The 7,236-nt window shown below is 46.4% G+C and overlaps 1 long non-coding RNA gene across 1 annotated transcript in view; it reads right to left on the minus strand.

Moving 5' to 3' along the window:
- LOC142929124 (uncharacterized) overlaps window positions 1-5,521 on the minus strand; it is a 31,506-nt gene extending 25,985 nt beyond the window's left edge. Inside the window, exon 1 of the long non-coding RNA XR_012945280.1 lies at window positions 4,491-5,521. This is a non-coding gene — a long non-coding RNA (uncharacterized LOC142929124). The remainder of the gene's footprint in view (window positions 1-4,490) is intronic.
- Between the last annotated feature and the right edge of the window lie 1,715 nt (window positions 5,522-7,236).

Consider the following 7,236-nt stretch of genomic DNA (forward strand, 5'->3'; position numbering starts at 1 on the left):
GCTTTCGCTTGCGTCGGTGTCAGTAAGTGTCATACTTCCCCACATCCTAGCGTACAGTGTATATGACAACCTCTATACTGAATCAAGATTAAGTGTATATGATATCTATTTAAAACTAGATTGAAAACTCATTTCATTCAAACTGTTTTTTGTGCTTAGTTTGTTGTCCTTCCCCCGCACCTCCGATTAGCACGGTTGTCTATGTACGGTGCGAAATAAGTTCAATATACATGGGTTGGACCAGTGACACAGCGCTCAAGGGCACCGCATTATGAACCTGGTGCCCTGAGTTCAATTCTCAGCTATGGCACACATTCGTGATGAGCAATATCCGAATCGGTCCTCGGCGACCACCCATGCCCCTTCACCAACCCGCGGCTGACCAGCAAGGTGAAGTCTGGCCAAATGATACCCATCACTAACATGGCTCAGTGATCGGGGTGGGGTGGGGGTAAGGCCTTCATCATGCAGTGGTTTGGCAAAAATAAGCTTCCCTTGTCCGTCTCCACTTCTAATATACCATTTTGTTACCTTTTCCACATAAAGTCAGTGTAACAGACGAGTTGTTGCCGATGTTTTTTAAAGTATCTAAATATGTGTTTTATTCAGCCTTTGGTTTATAAGAGTTAGAATTGCTACATTTCCACCGAGTCATCGTAGCATCCGCAGAACCATGAGCTATAGCGACGGCTTGGGGAGAGGGTTGGTGTTCATCCAACAGTGGACAGAGCACGGCTGGCGGCGACGACGATCCACTACAACTTGCATTGTTTTGATGCGAGGTTTGTGTGGCTGACGACATCAATTGTGAGGCTGTTTTCTCCCCATGCCTGTTGATGAGCCGACAAGTGGCTTTGCTGTATTTAAATCATACAGACGGGCCCTCTGCGAATTACTCTAAAGGGCAACATGAAACGTGCACACACACACACATCTCTCTCTCTCTCTGCTCTTCTCCATTGCCAAATATTATGCTCCGCCACACTGAATCAACGCGGAGACGCACGGGGGGGGGGGGGTTGTTTGGAAAAAAAGCACGAAGGACAACGGTTGATGGAACGACTTAAATGTTGTTTTTAAGTGCAGCATTAAAATGTTGTGATCCAGAGCGATGTTGAAAGAAAAAAAAAGTTATAAAACACAAGCTCCTTGATGGCAGTTCTCCGTTTTACGACTGGGGGGGGGGGGGGGGGCTTTTTTCCTACCCTCTCTTTTATTGTCCGGATGGCTCAGTAGTCTAGCACCTGCCTCACAAAGCTCACAGCTGGTGATCACCCCCAGCATTGACACATGGCTACCAGTTGTTCCTCAGCTTCGTGCTCAGCACTTGTAAAAATTGCCCCACCAGTAATAAGGTGCATTCTGCGATGTTGGCAGGGGGAACGCTCATCGTCACATCGGTGCTTCGGCGGGGACTTGTTTACCGCCTGATTCTCCCATTGAAGGGACGCACAGACAGCACCCGAAGCGCTTCCACGCATCTACCCAAAACCACTGCAGGGGGGGGGGGTGGGGAGGTTTCGCAGAGGTGCATGAAAATGGGTGCAATTTTCAAAGCAAGAAATAGATCGCGGCGACTTTCCACGCGCAGGGCTTCCGTGTGTATTACTTCTCGAGCGTGGCATTTCGGGGATGCGGCGGTGGCGCGCTGGAAGTGCACCGCGCGTGCTCTGAACCCAACGACTTTGGTTCGATTCCCACTCGTGGCAGACGTCGGTGCCGAGTGATGTCTCAACCAGTCCTCGACTCCCGGTCCACCCAGTGACTTGGTGCCCCTAGATTAGCTCATCGGGCACCGCTGAAGCTGGTGGCGAGTTCCGAGCTTCCCCCTTTAGCGACCCGCACCGACGAGCGTCGGTGAAGCATGGTAGCACCGTGACCGACACTGAGTAGGGGAGGCCTTCGTTCAACAGTGGATAGACAAAGAGTTCTTCATGTTTTTTTCATCGTTACTATCGTTACGTGGCATAAGTACGAGCGGACCTGATTTTTGTTTTGAAGCAGCCGAATGGATCCGATGTAAATGGTACAGAAATATAATCAATACATCTATTGACAGTATTGGTCGCATCTGACGGGAGCATCGTCAAACATCTGGGACAGATAATTTTTACTCCACACGTGGATATAAAACAAAACAATTGCGTTAATGCTGGCCTGAGATACACCAGAAAAACATAAACACATCACCTTCGGCTCCTTTTGATACATATTACGGTGACGAATATGTGCAGCATGTTGCGGCGTGCACTTGTGTACAGTGATGTAGAACAATAATCGCAACATCCGTAAGTTGAATGTGGAACGTCGCCGTAAAGCAGCTGTCTCAAGCAGCTTAAACCCCCCGACTCTAAATATTCACGGCAGCGCCGCATCCTTTGCTGAACGCGCGCCCTCGATATGTGGTCCAAGCAGAGCTTACGTGTGATTACATGACCAGATTAACCCTAATGAATGGCTTGATGTCTCATTTTTTTTAAACCATAGGTGGGCCTAAACGGTCAAGCAAAAATAACAATTAGCAACCGGTTATCACAATAAACATATATGAATCTGTTTACATGCCTGTGCCCCCTTTCCGCAGCCGCGTTTGTTAAATAAGCACCATTTTTCATCAGCTTCAAATGAACCGATGGAACTTGTTTGGCTTGCACATGACAGCTGAAGGCTAACAGTTAATGCTGCAATGATCTTTTGCGCTGTGGTTATGGTCTTCCCGCTAAATCGCAGGAAACTAGTCCCCTTAGCACAATCAGGATTTCCAAACTTCCTGCACTTTCATCATTACTACATTCAAAAAAGGTTCCCTTCAGATAAGCTGTAGCAAATTGGACAAAATGAATCACACTAGAAAAAAAATAGGAGGGAAGAGAGCGAGCGAGCGAGGAAGCATTGCGTGCGTACGGAGAGTTTGCATCATCATATCATTTAGAGTAAGAATCTCGAGTGTTCACGGTGCAACGAAGTGTCAGGGCATCTCAAACGAGTTACGTGGGAGTGAGCTTGTGACTTATTTGAATTTTCAAATGTTACCAAACGGTGTAGGCATACTTTAATGTAATGTTATTTAAGTGTGGTGAAATCCTGTACAACGTTGAGGACAATCTATAACTTACTTAACATTTAAGTGTGCCACACCCTCTTTGGGTGCAAAATTGTCCAACATTAGCTGATATTTTATTTAAATTTATGGATTGTATGGTAAATAGCTGTAAAAGTCCCGTAAATATTTATCGCTTTGCACAGAAACGTTATTTAACAAGACAACATTCAGGCTGCACGTACAAGTCACCATATTTGTTGTCACAATGTGAATCCAAATTTAACGTGGTCGTTTACTGTCCAAAACGTTATAATGTTTTAATCACTACAATAATTCCTCATTGTTTAGGGCAATGATGAAATAAATAAAAAATCTAGGACTAAAAAAAGAATCCCCCTAAAGTAGGAATACTCCTTGAATTGGTGAAGTGTAGTTTGTAAAACTATGCAGATAAAAAATATATATTTCTATTAAAAAAGCATTCAAATATATGTTTAATTATTATTATTAGAGATGCGTCATTTAACCATAGGTGGGCCCTGAACAATCAAACAAACGACTCCAGCCAGCCGTGTAAAACAGACACTATCCAGTATATTCCATAACTTGCCTGCATGCTTAAATAATTATATAACCTCAATTCTGGGCCAAAAACTGGAATGCGATTTTTTTTAAGTAGCCAAGATACTTGGGAGGACTCTTTTCAAGGGACTGAAACACATTTTACCTTGAATTCATGATCCCAAACGCATACCAACGCCGCCCCTTTCTTATGAGCACCCGCACCCTGCCACATGCTGGCCATGTTGCTTTATTACACATTTTTTAAAAAGTTGGAACCAAATTTAGCATTAACGTTTATTTTGTTTGTGCACATGTGCTTGCCTACCCCTCCTCTCTCTCTCTCGCTCCCCATACCTTTTGGCTCCTCGTATTTGACCGAAGCCAAAGAAAGAAACTTGCCCTCATCAGGTAAATAAATATTAGAGGAAACGTAGCTGAAACGATCGTTGTAATTACTCTGAAGGCGCAACTTGCCCTCACTTCGAAACGCGTTTTGCCTTAACACAAACCACCGGCTGTAGTGCGACGTGCCACGCAGCGGCAAAGCACACAATATAGCCAGGCGGAAAGAACACTTCGAGAGCGACCGCTGTGTTTTTATAACCTAAAGATATATATTTTAATAAATAGTCAAATGAAAAACATTGCACGCGAATTCGCGATGCGGTTATCTCGTTGTATTTGCGAGTACAACGGCGACTTACAAGCAGCAGAAGTGTTGCGTCGCTTCGTTTATAAATCAGAGACACAGACCCCGGGGTTTAACACCGCGTGTGATTTCATGCCAAAAACTCGGCGAGCGAAGTGAAGAAGGCTCAGGTGGCGGTAGATATATCGTGCGTACAAGGCGCGCCTCCAAGTTGTACACCGAGTGGTCCTTTACCTCTATCTTCCAAAGAATGTGCTTCTCTCTCTCTCTTTCTTCGCTCTTGGTGGCCAGGTGATTCTTTGTTTAACCGCCTCTTAAATTCGACCACAGCAGCGATAAGAGCCGTGGACGCAACGCGAGATTTTGGCTGCGGAGCGAAGTGAGCGGTGGCGCCCATCGCTTTGTAGCGCGGTCGGAGACGACTTCGGCGATCTCGCCGGCGTTCATCAGCGATGTCTGAACCGGTTTTCGGGGTTCACAACCCCCCCCCCCTCTTCTTTACCAACTCGCATTGACCATCGTGGTGAAGTATGGTCAAACAGCCCCCACGATCGATACAGCTTGGGAGGGGGGGAGGGGCCTTCGTCCGGCAGACTATTATTGACAGTTGTAAATGATTGTTTTAATTACAGTATAAGCTCAAGCTTAAAGGGAGCGGTGGCGGAACGCGCCGCGCTGCAAACGAGGCAAAGCTGACTTGGGTGCCAGCACACGGCCAACAACATTCGTGGCGAGTGAGTCCTGGCCTGGCTTTGCACCCCATTGAACCCGCTACTCGCCATCACCGATGTCGTGAAGTTACGGTCAGACAATCTCTGCCGTGTGTGGGGGTGGAGGCCTTCGTCCAGCGGTAGAGAGAGAAAGCGGCTGTAAAAAAGAATCATAATTCTCAGGAATATTTGTTAATCCACTGGATAGGCATTTCTCTGTGTGTGTGTGTTTCTCCCACACACGTGGGCAGCTCTTGACGAGTTCGTTAAATTGTAAGCGGACCGGTTTTACCTCTCCATGCATACACAATCACGCTTAATTGAAAAGCAACGTGGGTAAGATATACGGGACCACCGCAATGTGCCTGCCACTGTTGTTTAATTCAGGGCAAATTATAGATGTGAGAACAATACTGGAGCTTGCTGTAGTTACGGTATTTACATCGTGATGTTTTTTTTTCCTGCAGCGAAACGGGTATGTCCTGTGCGAGGAAGGTTGGGAGGTGCTTGAGAGTGGAACTAAATTGTCTGGCCATGCTTTATATACATGTGAACTTAAAGGCATGCAAGAGTCTATTCATACATCATTGTACTCGCTTTCTGTGTCTCGGTCTTAAACAATGAACCCTAACAAACAGAGGGAAATCGAACCATAGGAGGCCCAATACGATTCAGATATTATATAATAATCGTACAGATATTAAAAAAATCGCCGTTCAGATATTATATAATCGTCGCTCATGTTGGCCGTGAGCGGGGATCGAACTCATACGAGCTGGGTTAGTAATGCAGTGCGTAAAGCACTCACTACACTGCCAAAAAAAGTCTCAGCGATTCCCCTGCTCAAATGATAAGCACGTGAGACGGTTCTAATAGCTTTGTTTACAGCCTTGAGCCAGTGGTAGAAATTCCACATTCTTATGGCGGGGGGGGGGTTAATCTGTTTATAGCAGAAAAAAAACTCTTGGCTTTCCGAAAATTGTATCGACCCCGGAGGGATGGTGGGCTGAGTTAATCCCCAATCAAGGGATTTGCACTTGAAGCGGCATTGCGTTCGCTATACCGCTGACTATCTGCCGCCGAGTCACCCGTCCACCACCACCCACGCCACCGCTCACTGCACTCGTCCATCCAAACCACACTCGTCCCGCACGTACAGCCTCTCGGGGGGCTGTGTGGGGGTTTTTTTGTGCTCGCGAGCGAGGGAGGATGGCAGCAAGTTATGCTTCCAAGATGCAGGCAATTCAATCCGCCCAGATGCCCAACGCGAGCGTGTAATTACACCAGCGGGCGCTCGGCAAAAAAAAAGCACCACGGGCCCGGCTTTTTTGACCTCCGCCGTCGCTGGAAGTGGTTACAACGACGTGCGTCTACAGCACGCGCACGCATAGCGGCTCGTGACATAATCACGGAGACGTCAGCCTCAAAACGCGGACCGACTTGCCGAGTTCGGTTTGGTGACCATCGAATTGCGTCTAACCACGCGCTCGTCACTTTGAGCGTCATCACCTTTATCACATCCATCACTGTTACTATCATCATCATCATCAACACCACTATCACCATTATTACTATCAACATCATGATTATCAAAACTACTAATCACCATCATCATGATCATCTTCATCCCCATTATTGTTTCATCATAATTCATATCAACGTCATCTTCACACAACTATCATCATTATCCTGGATATACCACCACCACCACTGTCATCGTGATACCACCACTACTACTACTATCATCATCATCGACGCTCACAGGTTGTTTGCTTCAGAGAGGGTACTACAGTTGCACTATGGCGCATGAATGTTGAGTCCGTATATAGATACGAGTACAATTCATCGGTAACGGAATTACAAGAACAACCCAGGCAATGTATTTGACACGACGATGAGATGGACTCGTCTATTTATCGCTCCAATCGCACAATGTTGCTGGCCGTCAAGGTGTTGTGTTACTGCGCTGTAATTCCGTTACCTTGAAATCGTCACGCGACGTACGTCACAATAGCCCGCGCGTCATTAACAAAGTGCACGTGGCATTTCGTCCTGCCAGGTGTACGAGTAAGTTGATATATTTTGCCCTGGAGCTGACGTGCGCTAACGCTAATGGCGTGAAATGACACTCTGTCCCATTAGGCATTTTAATTCAAATGCCGTGACTCTTGCTGGGATATACAGAGGCCGTTCCGTGTACAGGAAATACGCCACCGCTTTGCGTTTGGATTATATCTGTATTCATTTTGTTTGGTGTTCCAATCTGTGAA

Source organism: Petromyzon marinus, chromosome 25 (genome assembly GCF_048934315.1).
Source record: "Petromyzon marinus isolate PM22_M1 ecotype Great Lakes invasive population chromosome 25, UKy_Petmar_22M1.pri1.0, whole genome shotgun sequence".
NCBI lineage: Eukaryota > Metazoa > Chordata > Hyperoartia > Petromyzontiformes > Petromyzontidae > Petromyzon > Petromyzon marinus.